This window comes from Pogona vitticeps, chromosome 3 (genome assembly GCF_051106095.1).
Source record: "Pogona vitticeps strain Pit_001003342236 chromosome 3, PviZW2.1, whole genome shotgun sequence".
NCBI lineage: Eukaryota > Metazoa > Chordata > Lepidosauria > Squamata > Agamidae > Pogona > Pogona vitticeps.
This window is the reverse complement of record NC_135785.1, coordinates 255259128-255275268: the sequence shown is the minus strand read 5'-3', so window position 1 is coordinate 255275268 and position 16141 is coordinate 255259128. Positions and strand designations below refer to the sequence as shown.

The window sequence follows — 16141 nt, the reverse complement described above, 5'->3', positions numbered from 1 at the left end:
CCCTCTGAAAGGGCACATGACCCTTCTGTCAAACATGAGGATGCTGCCAGTCCCTTTGACATTTGTTCATGGAACAGGAGGGGGTACCATCTTGGTCTTTGTTTCAGAAGGAGACAGTGTTGATAGTTCCTAGTGACAATGGCTTTAAGCTGCAATCTACACACCTGCAGATTTCCCTGTGCAAATCTAATTGAACAGGAACAAAGAAAACATAGCAGTGTTCCTGTTTCACCACTGGGTGGACCACAAGACCTTGGCTGCATCCCGCAATAGCATAATAACATTTTTGGGATTCCATGTGTGAATTAATTCCATTTTCTTGTTTTGACAGAAGCAGTGAGGCTGATTTATGCTGACTTCATAATAGGTTGAGCGGTGGCGGTGGCGATGTCCGAGGAAGCTCAGCCACATCCCTGTCACAAAATATGAGGCAACTTCTGGTAACTCACAGGTGAGTGAATTATTGAAATGTAAATTGCAAATTGCCTGGAGAGGCTTCAGGGCTGCTTATGATGCCACACAGGTGAGGCCTTCACATTAATTTGCTGTCTGGATGAAAAGTAATGCCTTTTAACTTCTATCTCGGCGATGAAAACAAATAACTCACCTGCCTAGGTCTAAAAACATTCTATAAGACCACACTTGCAACTTGCTTGAGATACATGCTTTCATCTCAGCACTGATACTCATCACAGGCAGTTCTGAGTGGGCTGATGATCTGAAATTGAGAAAATTCAATTTTTTTGGACTATAACTCCTATTCATTTATTTAAATGTATTAATTTATATGCTGCCTTTCCACCCATAGGGAGCTCTGCAATCTTGTCCATCACCATGGCTGCTAAAAAATAAGTCGAGACAAGAGTAAGAGAGAGAGAGAGAGAGAGAGAGAGAGAGAGAGAGCAAATTGTGCTGCTTATATACTACCCTATACGGTTTCAAGAAGTTTACAGCTTAATTAGGCAAGCTACACATTGCCCCCTCCCCCCTATCAGTGAGGTGGGTAGTCATTTTACTGACCAGAAAAGGATGGAAGGCTAAGTGAACCTCAAGCCAACTACCTGGGATTGAACCTGGGTTGTGAGCAGAGTTTTGGCTGCAGTACTGCAGTTTAACCACTGTGCCACAAGTAACTAACTCTCTTTGCTCCTAAGCATTCTATATTCACCTATTTCTGGCTATAAACCTTACTCTAAAGCACTGAGAAATTCTACATTTTTGTCTGCCTATAAAGTTTGGTATGTTCTCTATTGTTTCTTGCAATGCATGTTTAGCAATTTTATTTCAGCAGTTGCATTAATTTTTTAAATACATTTTTTGTGTCTGTGTTCCATGTTGAGCACATTATATTTTCCAGTATGGTACAAGTTAGGGCTGTGTACAAGTCATCAGTACTGTCACATGCAATTCGGAGATACGCTACCAGTTAGTGTTGGCAATCTTGGGTTGGATCAATGGTATGCAACCTTGGCTTCTCAGATGTTCTCGGACTACAATTCCAAGAAGCTTTCACTATTAGTTGTGCTGGCCAGGATTTATGGGAGTTGTAGTCTAAGAACAGTGGCGACTCAAGGTTAGGAAGCACTGGATTAGATGACCCATGCCCTTGACTTGGAATAAAGCTGCTTCTTTTGTTTCTATGAAAGGATCACAGTCATCTTCCATTTTTTCCGGGTCAAGGTTGTCATTTCCAAGACACCACAGAAAGAAATATGTAGAAACCTGCTCCCCCAGTAATTTCCTTGTTAAAAAAAGAGAGAAACATTCAGTTTAATGGTTCTTGGTTATACTCTTTCTGAGAATTTCTCTCCCTCCTTCTCTCCCTCCCTCCCTCCTTCCTCCCAGCATCAGCTCCTTCCTTCCTTCCTTCCTTCCTTCCTTCCTTCCTTCCTTCCTTCCTTCCTTCCTTCCTTCCTTCCTTCCTTCCTTCCTTCCTTCCTTCCTTCCTTTGAAACCCAGATAATTTGTTCAGCTTTCAATCTTAGAAAAAGTCTGCATGATGAGTTTGGAGATTATTGGGTTTTGTGGAGATTTCTTTTAAAAAGACATGAAAGCACATTTGTTGACTAAGTAAATTTTATTGAGCTTTCAAACTGTAGATCAAATAGAAGCATAACACTAAAAGAAGGTTAATGACTGAACATAGTTTTCTCTTGGGAAATTTAGGAATTGACTCTGCTAATAAAGGAGAACAGGAAGAAGTGAGAGCTAATGATTTGAAAGCAATGGGGCCATCATTCTGTTCATATAATTGTCTCTAAAACTTATCCATAGCTCTCTTTCTTGGCTATGGATCCCATCAAATAGCGATAGTGTATTCCTTCGTTTTGCTTGGTAATAAGAAGAATTCAGAAAGCGGAATTCAACAGTGTATAGAATTTTAGTAGTGACTCCCTCTTGACCTCAAACCAGCTTGAGAGATTAGCCCATTAGCTAGAATGCTCATGCTCTGCTTTCCTGGGAGTTCAACACCATAGTTCTAAAAATATAGGCACAATAAAAAACCCTATCAACAAAATCTAGCAGTTGGAATTTAACAGAAAAACTTCAATCCCCTCAAATGTGAGTCTGGAAAAGCTACAGTTTTGGAATGTAAAAGAAATACATTAGCCATTAGGACCACTGGAAGACCTCTAGAGATAGGCATCAGCTCCAGAAGATCTCCACTCCAAGGGAACGAAAACATTAATAGCCCCACACTGAGCTATCAGTCTATACTTGTTTATACTTTTGTCAGAGATGGCACCCTATATCTTTTAGTGTCAGAAGGCAAAGTGGACTCATCCATAAAGGGAGTAGTCTTTGAATGATGAGGTTTCCAATCATTGCAAGGATGTTCTGCATCTAAATCAGAAACCAAAAGAAAGAGATGCAGAAGAAGTCAGTTGGACCCAAAGCCATCGGGGCTAGGTGTACAAGATTGCTACAAGTTTCACTGGCCAGATCCCACTCTTTCTTCTGAATTGGTGAACACATACCATTTCTGAAAAAGACTGACTTCACAGCCCCGGTTGTAGGATTAGAGGAAAGATGAAGCAGTAGGTGCCACTATGGTGAAATCTGCCAGCTCATGTCAAGGGTGGGGGGAACACATGCCTATAGAATCGGAGAAATAAAGAATCGTAGAGCCAGAAAGGACCCCAAAGATCATTGAATTGAACCCCCTACTAAAGCAGGAACTCCACAATTAAAACATATCTGACAGGTGGTAATCTAACTTCTTACAAAAATAACCCCACAACCCTTCAGTGAAGGAGAGTCTGTTGACTTCTACAACAATCTATTCCACCATTGAATGTTTTTTACTGTCAGGAAATTCTTCCTAATGTTTGGGGGAATTCTCCTTTCTCCTAACATAAATCTAATTCTTCGGGTCCTAGCTGGCTGGATAGTTCAGTGGGCTAGGTAGAAGTTGGGAGTTTGATACCCCATTGTGCCGCCTCCAAGCAAAGCGAACCTGTGTGACGTTGGGCAAACTGCACAGTCCCAGGACGGCCCCAGAAGAAGGGAATGGTAATCCACTTCTGAGTAGTTTCTACCTAGAGGACCCTGAAAAAGGTCACCATAAGTCAGAATGGACTTGACAGCACATGCTTCTTCTTCTACTAGTATTGTAGGACAGATCCTGAAGCTGAGGCTCCAATCCCTTGGCCATCTCACGAGAAGAGAAGACTCCCTGGAAAAGACCCTGATGTTGGGAAAGTGTGAAGGCAAGAGGAGAAGGGGACGACCGAGGACGAGATGGTTGGACAGTGACATCGAAGCTACCAACATGACTTTGACCCAACTCCAGGAGGCAGAGGAAGACAGGAGGGCCTGGCGTGCTCTGGTCTATGGGGTCACAAAGACTCGGACACAACTAAACGACTAAACAACAACAAAAGTAATTTTAACAAGAGTTTTGGCTTGAGCTGAACTTTTGTTAAGTGCCATCAAGTCACATGCAACTTACAACAACCTTAATTGGTTTTTCAAGGTATGTGAGATATTTAAGGAGTGGCTTACCACAGCTATGCCTCCCACAGTATGTTTTCCACAGATCAGTGGGGCTGCAGAGCCAGAGGCTGTGAGTTCGATTCCCCACTGTGCTTCCTGGGAGAAGAGCCAGCCTGGGTGGCCTTGGGCCAGCTGCATAGTTCCAGGCCATCCCCAAAGGAAGGGAAGGACGAACCACTTCTAATTTATCCTTTACTTCGAAAACCCTGGAAATACTTCAGGTCCTGAAATCTTGAGCTACGAAAACAAGCTTCTTCCATCTTGCATATGACAGCCTTTTTGATATTTGAAAACGATTATCTTATGACCCCTCAGTCTTCCCTCCTTGGCTAAACATACCCAGATCTCTCAACGGTTCCTTATGAGGCTTGATTTTACCGTGTTTGGTTTTGTCTTCTTAAGGAAGGTGTACAAGGGAGTGCGGAGCTTTTCTGAAAACAAAATCTGTGCACTTTTTCTTAAAGCAACGTTTTGTGCACCTTTTCTTAAAGCAGAATTATGTTCGCGGAAGCTGCATAGAAAAATGGATTCTTCTTTTAGAACAAGGCATGAGGCTCCCCCTTGGATCTTATTTTTAAAGAAAAATATGGCCTCTTTTTTTTTGACACCAGTATGTTGCTGAATTTTGGTGGCCGTGCAACAACAGGCACAACAATCAAGCAGCCGCTGAATCTGTCAGAAGACACCCTCCTCAGCTGCACAGTGCAAACAGAGATGATCATTCCAAAGGATTGTTTCTTTTCAAAACCTTGGCCTGGCAACTTCAGAATGTGTATGTGTGTGAGCTTTGACATGACTTCATGATACAGAGGCTTGAAGGTTAAGGGCTCTGATTTGATGAAACATTTGCAGTAAATCTTCAATCTATTTAGAAGGGGGTATACATTAGGGACGTGGTGCTGCTGTGGGTTAAACCGCAGAAGTCTCTGTGCTGCAAGGTTGGAAGACCAGCCATCATAAGATTGAATCCACACAACGGACTGAGCTCCCGTCGCTTGTCCCAGCTCCTGCCAACCTAGCCATTCGAAAGCATGTAAAAATGTGAGTAGATAAATAGGTACCACCATGGTAGGAAGCTAATGGAGTTCCGTGTCTAGTCGCGTTGGCCACGGGACCACGGAAACTGTCTACGGACAAACGCTGGCTCTACGGCTTAGAAACAGGAATGAGCACCATGCCCTAGAGTCGGACACGACTGAACTAAATGTCAAGGGGAAAATTTTATACATTAGGGATTCATTTTGGCCTCCTTTCTCAGGCTGTTGTAGAAAATGAGAATTCCATGTCTGTGATCAAGCAGTAAAGAGCAGTGAACTGTGCCTTACCAGTTGGGATATTATCATTTTTTTGTCTCCAGGTTAGCTTTCACCGCCAGATATAGCCAGGCAGTGAAGTTTTGACATTTCCTGTATGATAAATATCTAACAGCCTGCCTCAGCCGTTGCCTTCATTCTGCCACTGCAGCTGCTACAATTTCCTGATGGAAATTTCTAGAATGATTTCTCCGTTCCACAAACAAAATAGTGAATCCATATGGGAGGCAGAGAAAGAGAGGGAGATGTGGAAACAGAGGCACAAGGATTCATGATGATAACCTTGGTTTGCCCTCTAATGTAGGAACATAGGCCTCTCCAGGTATTGTTGGACTACAACTCCCATAGCCATAGATGATGATGGAGGAAGATGGGAGGTACAATTTGTTACCCCCCTGGAGGTCCACAAACACATTTCCTATCCCTGCTCCAACGTATTTTGTCCTGTTTCCTGGTTCAGACAGAATTATATTGATTGCAGCCCAACATGTCAGGAGGGCGTCAGCTCAACAGCTATGTAAAAGAGATAAATATTTCAAGATGAAGAATCATACGGGGGAAAAAGTAAGAGCAGAGGCCAACAGGAAGAATCAAATATTAGAAATATAAGGATGTGGAGAAGGAATAAGGAGAATTACACCCAACCTCTGCTGTCATTCTTGCCAACCTGCATGAATAGGTTGACGACGACGACGACGACGACGACGACTACGACTACTACTACTACTACTACTACTACTACTACTACTACTACTACTACAACTCGTGTACCATCAAGTCAATTCTGACTTATGACAATTCTTTTCAGATTTTTCCTGGTAGAGAATATTCAGAAGTGGTTTACCAGTCCTTTTTTCCAGGGGCAATCTGTGCAGCTTGCCCAAGGCCACCCAGGCTGGCTCTACTCACAGGAAGCACAGTGGGGAATCAAATTTCCAACCTCTTGTTCTGCAGCCAGATACCTGAACCACTGAGCTATCCAGCTAGCTATAAACTGGATAGCTGAGGTGACAATAGTAGGGCAATAGGGTGTAGCAAATCCCTTTGGTTCTGTACAGAGCCTCTGTGTCACTCCCTTGCCAAGCCATCATCAGAGCTGCCAAGTTGGCAGCATCTCCTTCTGAGGATGCCACCCCCTTTCTGTTTCTCCTCCTTCTCCTTTCCGCTTAGGAGGTTGCTGGAGAGGTGAGAGATCAGAGGCCTGAACTGATCCTGTGTAGAGGCCTAAATTGGCCATGACCACATGGGATCAGGTTGAAAGCCACGCATGGACCTGGAGAGAACATTTGCCAACCCTGCAGGAAAAGACTTAAACCAGCTTGAAAAGGGTGGGACTTGAGGCCCAGTGTATGGGGGAGTAACTAAAAACAGAGATCCTAGTTTGCAAATATTCGTAATTTGTAAATTCTTCTAGTGATCATTTATCCTATGAGAGTTTTGTATTCTGGTGGGGACAGAGTACGGCGTCCTGAACCTTGCAGCTTCAGATTATTTCTGTCCATCTTTCCATTTGTGCTCACTGGAGCAGTGTGGATTTAGACAGGCTGAGGTTTAACCCCCTCCATCTTCAGCTACTCATTAGCTGCAGGGCCTAAACAATAACACTCCTAATTCCATTGTTTGGGCATTTTCTGTGGACAATAAACACTTTCAAGAATACTAGCCCTGGTTGGAAAGACGCACTTTGCTCTTCAGCCAGATGCCGTGTGCAATTTTTTAGACATTTTTTGGGGTAGTTTTTGCTGATGCTGGCAAGGAGCCACACGCGTTAGCAAAAGGGCTGCTTTTGCCATTCCCGCTGTTCTAGTTGAAACTTTGTCAGCAACATGCAGAGCATTCCAATGACATGCTTTCGGCAGGCTTTATCTTTCTGTGAGGAAGCAGATAAGGAGAAAGCTCTACCTTTCAGTAAGCCATCCTCTCCTTGCACTGGGGTATATACCTGCATTGGAGATGGGCATGAATTTCAACCCTGGAAATCAACCCTGAGTGCTCACTGGAAGGACAGATCCTGAAGCTGAGGCTCCAATCCTTTGGCCATCTCATGAGAAGAGAAGACTCCCTGGAAAAGATCCTGATGTTGGGAAAGTGTGAGGGCAAGAGGAGAAGGGGACAACAGAGGATGAGATGGTTGGACAGTGTGATCAAAGCTACCAACATGAATTTGACCCAACTCCAGGAGGCAGTGGAAGACAGGAGGGCCTGGCGTGCTCTGGTCCATGGGGTCACGAAGAGTCGGACACAACTAAATGGCTAAACAACACACATAACAACTGACTCAAGTTACATGTGTGACTCATTACACTCTAAAGATGAGATCCATTTCACATGGACGGTTTCTCTTTTTTTAACATGCAGAACCTTTTGATGAAAACATTCTGTGATAAAAGCAAATATATTTCCCCCCTTTTCTCTTTCTGGTGATTGTGGTAATGAGAAAACAGCTGTACTTTGCAGATCTTAATAGAGATGCAGAGAGACATCCTTCTGGGGAGTGTTTTCCAGTGAGGAATTACCTCCAGGGAAGGAAGCGTTGGATCTTATGAATGCTTTTGAATACAGATTGCCTCATGCAGGATGGATGATGCGAACAAATGCCAGAGCAAACAGATTGTTGAGGCTCCCCACGGGTCTGTTGGTACCTAGCGCTTATCACATTGCCAGGCTTTCGCAACTCAGAATGGCAATGTGCTTATGTAAGAAGGACTGGGTGAGCAAGAGAAGGGAGGGGAGGTCCTTGGTTACAATTTTAAAAGAAGATCTATCAAAATAGTGAAGAAAACATTCAGAAAATGAAAGTTCTGAGCCGCCTTGTGCACCAGATTCAGTCAAATCCCAAAATGCCAAATGGAATTGGCCTAATTAGGTCTAAGGTCTGGATCAAAGCCCTTGGTTTTGGGGGTGAACTGAATTTACAAATGTATTCTGATCCATGCACAGATCAAATTAGATGGGGCTCAGAGCGTTTCAGTTTACTTTTTTTTTTAAAAAATAAAGCAAATAACCAAAGTACCTTAAATCCACAAAACAAGCTATTTGAGATGTGGCAGGTTTTATGCATCATTGTGTGGTGGAAGAAAAAAAAAGTTATAAGCTTTTGGGATTTTTTTTTCAAGTCAAGGAGATACTTACCATTTGGTTTGGATATCTGGGTGACACCTTGAATTGGACGGGATACATATCACTCCTGACTAAACTGGGAAGCGTTCCAAATCCCCAAATTGGCCTCCCAATCAAGTCAAGAGATCTGTGAACTCCCCCCCCCCCCCTCGTTTACTTGCACAATGCAAGATTTGGCTGGATTTGAAACCTGTTAGTATGGCTCTCTGGGAAGCTTTCTCTTTCCATTGCTCTTTACTTCTACTCTTCCCCCCCCCCCTCACCAATTTTTCTCTTCCTCCATCACTTTCCCCCAATTCACATCCAGTCCTTCTCCCTTTTCCCTGCACCAGGCCAGATACCCCAGGGATTCCTTCCTTCCTCTCTCTGTTCTTCAAAAACTGGTCCGTGCAGAGGGATGTAGCATATGGAGTTTTCCAGCGGCTCTGTAAATAAATAAATAAAAAATCTGCCAGTCTTACCCCGGTTCTTCAGTGTTGATTCTAAAATAAGGCACCTAGTGTTTAAAGATGGTAGTTCGTGCTATTTTGATTAGCAAAAAAAAAAAAAAGTTAATCAGTTTTGAAAGTTCCAAGTGGCTACAATTCATGGGTTGGAGGCTATGCTATAGTCTCTCTCTCTCTCTCTCTCTCTCTCTCACACGCACACACACGCACACACACACACACACACACACACACACACACACACAAACCTCACACACACATCTCTCTCTCTCTCCCTCTCTCTCTCTCTCTCTCTCTCACACACACACACACACACAAACCTCACACACACATCTCTCTCTCTCTCTCTCTCCCTCTCTCTCTCTCTCTCTCTCTCTCACACACACACACACACACACAAACCTCACACACACATCTCTCTCTCTCTCTCCCTCTCTCTCTCTCTCTCTCACACACACACACACACACACAGGCACACAGACACACACAGTTTTTAAATTGGGGAACTAGTTTGACGGTATTTCTCATGATCTCAGGACAATATACCTGGCTCCTCTCCAGTTTATCTTCAGAACAACCATGTTGTGTAAAAAACAAAGCTGAGGAAAAGAGAGAGAAAAATATGCCCAGCTTCACCCAGTGAATTTCATGGCTCATTCGGGTCTAGAATCTGTCCAACACGACCACTATACCACACTTACAGACACAGCTCCAACACAGGAGAACAAATGGGGAATCCAGGAGAAATAGCAGGCAGACTGCCTCTAATCTGTTACAGCACCGACCACTTGAAGTGACTGTTCTCACTCTGCCTTATGGTAGCACTGGTCTTCCTCCTCCAGTGACAATCTTCACCCACACCCGTTTCCTGATTTGATATATCAAAGAAGCTTACATGAACAGTTGGGGTGAGTTCTGTAACATCTATTTCTTTACTTTTCCTGGTATGTTCCAGTGTTTAAAGGCTAGGCATTATATTACTTTACCCAGACTTCATGCTTTGGAGAGGACACTCCTCGATTCAGAGCATGTTACCATAGTCTCTCGAGACTGAAGGATGCCTATGAATATTGTGCATTTTATGTAGATTTAGGATTTAGGAGATTCAAACCATTGACCTTCCCCAGGAGACCTAGTGATGATTTATGGTTACTAATAATCTCGTCTCCTCCTCCTGCCAAATGAGCAGAATTGTAAACATTTTATGAGCACAGTTACCAGACAAAACTTCTCCTTTGCTGACAAAAATCATTTCTCTTTGTATTAGGAAGAAATCAACTCTCCTTCTTTACAATGGAAGGTTCTACTATCAAATAAGACAAGTAGAGACAGGGTAAACAATGGGGATGGTAAAAGAAGGGGAGGAAGGCAAGGAATGTGGAAACCTAACTGAAGAGAAACCAGAGTAGATAGAAGTCAAAATGAAAACAGATATAGAAGCTTGGAGTGAGTGAATCTCGATTTACGGGAGAAAGTAACCGCACTTGCAATCCACATTGATCCAAGATACCGTATTTTCCATGTCTAAGACTACTTTTGTCTAAAATCTTTAGACTAAAAATTGAGGGTCATCTTATACATGGAAGTAAGCTGAGGGGAGAACAAAAACAAGTGGAGGGGAAAGCAGGGATCAAAGCGATCCTGCAGTGCTTTGATCCCTTTCCCCCACACTTGCTAAGCCCCACTTAGATTTCTTAATTCTGGGTTAGAAAAGTGGGGGGTGTCTTATACATGGGGCGTCTTATACACAGAAAAATATGGTACATACTTCAGCTAAATGGGTCCTTAGCATGGATGAGGACTCATATCTTCAGTTAAATATGGTCCACATGATTGGAAACAATGATATCCTTTCCCTAAAATTTGGGAAAGTACCTCTTTTGGACGACAACTCCCAGCATCCCTCAGATAGCATGATCAATGGCCATATTGGTTGGGTGAATTTGGGAGTGGTGGCCCAGACTGACCAAGCCACCAACCATTTTCCCCCGAGCTCTGCTCCATTCCTTCCTCTTTCCTCACAAATCTGTCTTCATGTTTTTTTTATGGTCTGGATCTTAGTATGGTTTCTGCGGTTCATTCTCCGGAAGCTTAGAAAATCTTCCAGCTTTTATCCAAAAGTGGTTGTCTGAAAGCATTTAGCTTTCTGAAACGTCACTTCAAGGTGGATTTTGAAGCCCTTTTGAAACGAGGAGACACTTTACCATGATAGTTTCTAAAATTTCAGAAGGTGAGATAGGCCGGCATTTGTTTTGTGACTCATCAGGAAAGGATGAACCGATCTGGATTTTAATATATTATCCCTCAATTCCTGTTCCAAAACACTTGCATATAATGCTGGTTATTGATTCTTTTGCACTTGGCTTCATTTTGTATGGGAACACTGTAACCCATCTCTGATTTGTAATTATAACTTTAATGTGTTTGCCATTAACTATCATTGGTGTTTTCTCTTTTTAAATGTGTGTTTGGCAGTCATATGCATCCTACAGTGAAATGATGTTTATTTTGGAGGGGAATAAATCAATACAGAGCTTAATGTTAAAATTAATTGGCCCTATTGCTATGGTTGGCATTGCAGAAAAAGAATGACGCAGCCGTATAGGCGAGTAGAAGCTATTCGCTGAAAAAGTTTACTGGATTTCTTTTCGGGATCAGCAGGTTGATTAAAGACTATCCATCTGTGTGGAACACAAAGGGGGGAAAGCTGTAGTTCTGCAGGGGAGATCTTTGATTTGAGCAGCGTTTGAGGGCATGTACTGTAGAGGAGAAAAGGCACAGAATTCAAAACACCCCAGAAATTTTGGTATGAATACACTTGGTTTATTTAATTTTATTCAGTCCCAGTCTTGCGTGTACAGCTTCATGTGGTGAAGGAGTTTGAGGGCCCAGTCACATGGCTGATTGACATCAATTCCAGTCCTGATTTTTTTTAATTGCTGTAAAGTCACGTGGTTTAGAAGTAGGTAGGCGTGCTCACATTGACTTAAATTACTCCGACTCAATTCCATTCTGTGTGCGGAGCACTTTTTTTTTTTTAAAAAAAGTAAAAGTGGTACATTGTTAAATTGAGTGTCTCCTGGCGATGCTCTTGGCATGCCCATCATCCTCCATTTCCTGATGTGCTCACTCTGTGGGTGCAACATAGCCACAGAGTGAATGCGCCAGGACTCTCGGACACTCGGAACCTCCTCTGTGCCTGGTCTCCACCCGCTGGTCTTCTGCTGCTAACCCTTTTTGAGTCAACCTCAACTATATTTGCATAGAAATAAAATTTTTAAAGGGGTAAAGAAAACACACACTAATATGTTATTACAAGTGGATAGAAGAAACCATAAGTCTTGGGCTGGTTTACCCTAAAAACTTTCCAGCTTTTCTTTGATTCCCCCCCCCCTCCAAATACTATTAAATGAGTCTGAATAAGGAAGGCTCCTCTACCACTGCAGCTTACCTTTCCTCAGACACATGCCCCTCACCTGCCCCTCACCCAGGAAGTCCAGCTTTTCATAGCATTTGGTATGTGCTCGCAATTCCCTCTTGAGAAAAGCCCAGGGGATGCGAGAGTGGGATGCTGAAAGATTGTCCAGGTTTGCTCACCAAAAAAAGGCTTCCACGTTCTCAAGGTGCAATCCGTTCTGGTTTCCTCCCCAGAGATCGCCACGCACTCCTGTCACCAGAGTAGCATTGCCATCGACTCCTTTATGTGTTCCATACGTAGACTAGCAAATAAGTCTCATGTGTCAGCCTTCTGCAGTCTATCAATGACTTCTAACATAGAGATTAGACAGGGACCCCTAGAAACACTTTGCGACCCCATTGTATGTCATGACCCACACGTTGTGAACCCATGGTTTAGTGCAGTGGTTCTTAACGTGGGCGATAATGCCCCCCAGGGGGCGATTTCATTTTTCAGGGGGGCGGTAGAATGAAAAGGGGCGGTGTGGGGGCGTTGGATCAGAAGGGGGTGGTAGGGGGGCGCTGGAGCAAGCCAAACCTGTGAAGATGGCTGCAGCCTTTTCACAGTGTGCATGAATATATATTTTCCTCCAATTTTAATTTAGTTTCAGACTTTTTGTCTTGAAATTTTTAGTTCCTGCATTTGTTTTTATGCCCTTTTTATATTTCTTTTTGCATCTTAAAATTCACTTGCAACTAAATCATTAAATGTTACTTTTTGGGGGGCATTTCATTTTCTTGGAATTTAATTTTGTTTTCAGGGGTCATTGGATTTAAGTGTCTTAAATAAATAAATAAATAAATAAATAAATAAATAAATAAATAAATAAATAAATAAATAAAAAGATATCATCACCACGGGGAGGGGGGCGATGATAACTTCCTCAATGGCTCAAGGGGGCGTTTCTTTCAAAAAGGTTAAGAACCACTGGTTTAGTGGATAACAAATATGCTGCAGAAGAAGGGCTGCAGCATCGCCAAATAATGAGAATCCTGCCATCATGAGAAGTGGAAAAGAGATGTAATTAAAAGCTGACCCATCAACCCACCCCCATGAATGGACATATTTTTTTACAAAGTGAGACCGCAGGGGGTTGGCGCTTGTGGTACCTAAGAACAGCAGGTCCATTTTTAAAAATCTAACAAATATCAAAGGGGGTGTTGACTAAAGATAAAGGGAAGTCTTAGACATCCTGAGGTTTAAGTGGCAGATGGATCAATTAAAACATGAGCTGATTACTCAATGAAATATGCTTTTATTTTTGAGGTTATTTTTGTTCTCCTGCTGTTGGTCCTATTGTTTTACAAAATGCCTCCACTCTTTGCTGTTTAGTCATTAGGTTGTGTCCACTTTTTTGTGACCCATTGGACCAGAGCACGCCAGGCCCTCCGGTCTTCCACTGCCTCCAGGACTTGAGTCAAATTCATGTTGGTCGCTTCGATGACACTGTCCAACCATCTCATCCTCTGTCGTCCCCCTTCTCCTCTTGCCTTCACACTTTCCCAACGTGAGGGTCTTTTCCAGAGAGTTTTCTCTTCTCATGAGATGGCCAAAGTACTGGAGCCTCAGCTTCAGGATCTGTCCTTCCAGTGAGCACTCAGGGTTGATTTCCTTCAAAATGGATAGGTTTCTTCTCCTTGCAGTCCAGGGGACTCTCAAGAGTCTCCTCCAGAACCACAATTCAGAAGCATCAATTCTTCGGCAGTCAGCCTTCTTTATGGTGCAGCAATTTGGTCTCTAGTTCGTCTGCCCCTTCGGAATCCAGCTTGTACTTCTGGGAGTTCTCGGTTCACATACCGCTGAAGCCTACCTTGGAGAATTTTGAACATAACCTTGCTAGCGTGTGAAATGAGCAAGTTCTAAATAATAAATAATAATGTGCCATCAAGTCAGTTTTTGACTCATGGCTACTCTTTTCTGGGTTTTTGTGGGAGAGAATACTTAAAAGTGATTTCTTATTCTAACCCCTACATGACATATATGGTACACTTATCTCTTTGCCTTTATTAAATCTTCACAAGAACCTTGGGATTTTGCGTCTGAGTCAGAATTTGAACTTTGCTCTCTCTCTCCGAGTCCCAGCCCAGCAGTCATACAATTACATGTCATTAAGGGCAAACAAAGCTGATTCGACAAGTGTTGCTCTTATTTTGAACTGATAAAATTTTTGTAGTCTTTTGATGTTACACAAACACATACAGTGGGGTCTTGACTTAAGAACGGCTTGAGTTAAGAACATTTTGACTTAAGAACCACTCTCACAGGAAAATATTGACTTGACTTGCATACTTAGATTTGAGTTACAAACTGAAAAAAAACACGTGGGAGGCAGGGAAAGTGCAAAATTTGAACTTTCAGTTAACTGTTGGCCAGTGAAAAGGGTGCCTGTCTGCTTCCTCACTCCTCCCAGCGTTTAGAGAGTGGATTGGGAGACAGTCTTCGGACTGCCTGGTACTGGACTGCCAGGACTGTATTTTCCCTGCCTTCCCTGAACCTTTCTTGACCTAAGAAAAAAAGAAACAAAATATCCCCCTCTAGTGGTCGAAGGCGGAATAGCAGCTTCCCATTAGTTTCTATGGACGGAAAAGAGCAGATACGGATCAAATGGTTTTCAATGCATTCCTATGGGAAATGCAGATTTGACCTGAGAACTTTTTGACTTGAGAACCGCCTTCCAATACGGATTAAGTTCTCAAGTCAAGACCCCACTGTAAATGAGATGTTGGGGTGGAAGCAAAATGCTGCCAAAACCAAAACAAAACAACAAAGCTATCTTCTGTATGCAGGATGAGATATTTCAGCTTCTAAATCAAATTAGCATTCCTGTCGTTTATTTATTTTATGGCACATAGAAATGAGTGTTGCAAGTAAGAGAGTTCATTGTTTCCTCTTGTTTTGTCACGATAGGACTGCCCTCTGCTCACCAGGAGTTCATCCAAGAACCTCTTCTTCAGGCGCCCTTGAAAAGAAAGCCATTGTGGAAAACCAATCCTCTTTAAACTTAGAGGTACACAAAATAGTGTTTTTCAATCGGCCACTCCCAGAATTCTCCAGCCACTCAGGATCATTGGGGGATCTTCAAACCCAGCCAGAAACAGTTCCCCTTTATTTTCCTGGCTATGGAGCAAGTGGACAATCGCTCCCTAAGTCTCCGCCAATACAGCCACTGTTTGTGTTGGTGAGCGAGTCTTATAATTGAAACTATAAGTTTTCCGAAGTTGGGTAAGATGTGTTATATTTCTCTTTGAACTACTTTTAAATCTATGTGTATACAAAAACATGCTAATTGTATGTAAATCTCTGCTCCTTTCCTGCCCTTTTATTTATTGTTTTTGTTTAGTTGTTGAGTCCAAATCTTTGTGACTCCATGGACCACAGCATGCCAGGCCCTCCTGTCTTCCACTTCCTCCCGGAGTTGGGTCAAATTCATTTTTTGTCACTTCGATGACCCTGTCCAACCCTCTCGTCCTCTGTCATCCCCTTCTCTTGCCTTCACATTTTCCCAACATCAGAGACTTTTCCAGGGAGTCTTCTCTTCTCATGAGATGGCCAAAGTATTGGAGCCTCAGTTTCAGGATCTGTCCTTCCACTGAGCACTCAGGTTTGATTTCCTTCAGAATGGATAGGTTTGTTCTCCTTGCAGTCTAGGGGACTCTCAAGAGTCATTTTGTAGTCAATGCCATTTCCCTTTTCCCCCTTTTTTTCCTTTTCCTTTTTCTTTTTGGTTATCTACCATGGACCACATTGTTTGTGTCAGTCTTTGAAATTTGATGAAAATGGTATTCAGATCTAAATCCTTTAGGAGAAGA

At 42.8% G+C, this 16141-nt stretch overlaps 1 long non-coding RNA gene across 1 annotated transcript in view; it reads left to right on the top strand.

Annotated features, from left to right (window-relative positions):
• The window catches only part of LOC140705580 (uncharacterized), a 44651-nt gene that overhangs the window by 13576 nt on the left and 14934 nt on the right, over window positions 1-16141 (top strand). The window contains exons 4-5 of the long non-coding RNA XR_013543436.1: window positions 332-451; window positions 15240-15339. This is a non-coding gene — a long non-coding RNA (uncharacterized LOC140705580). The remainder of the gene's footprint in view (window positions 1-331; window positions 452-15239; window positions 15340-16141) is intronic.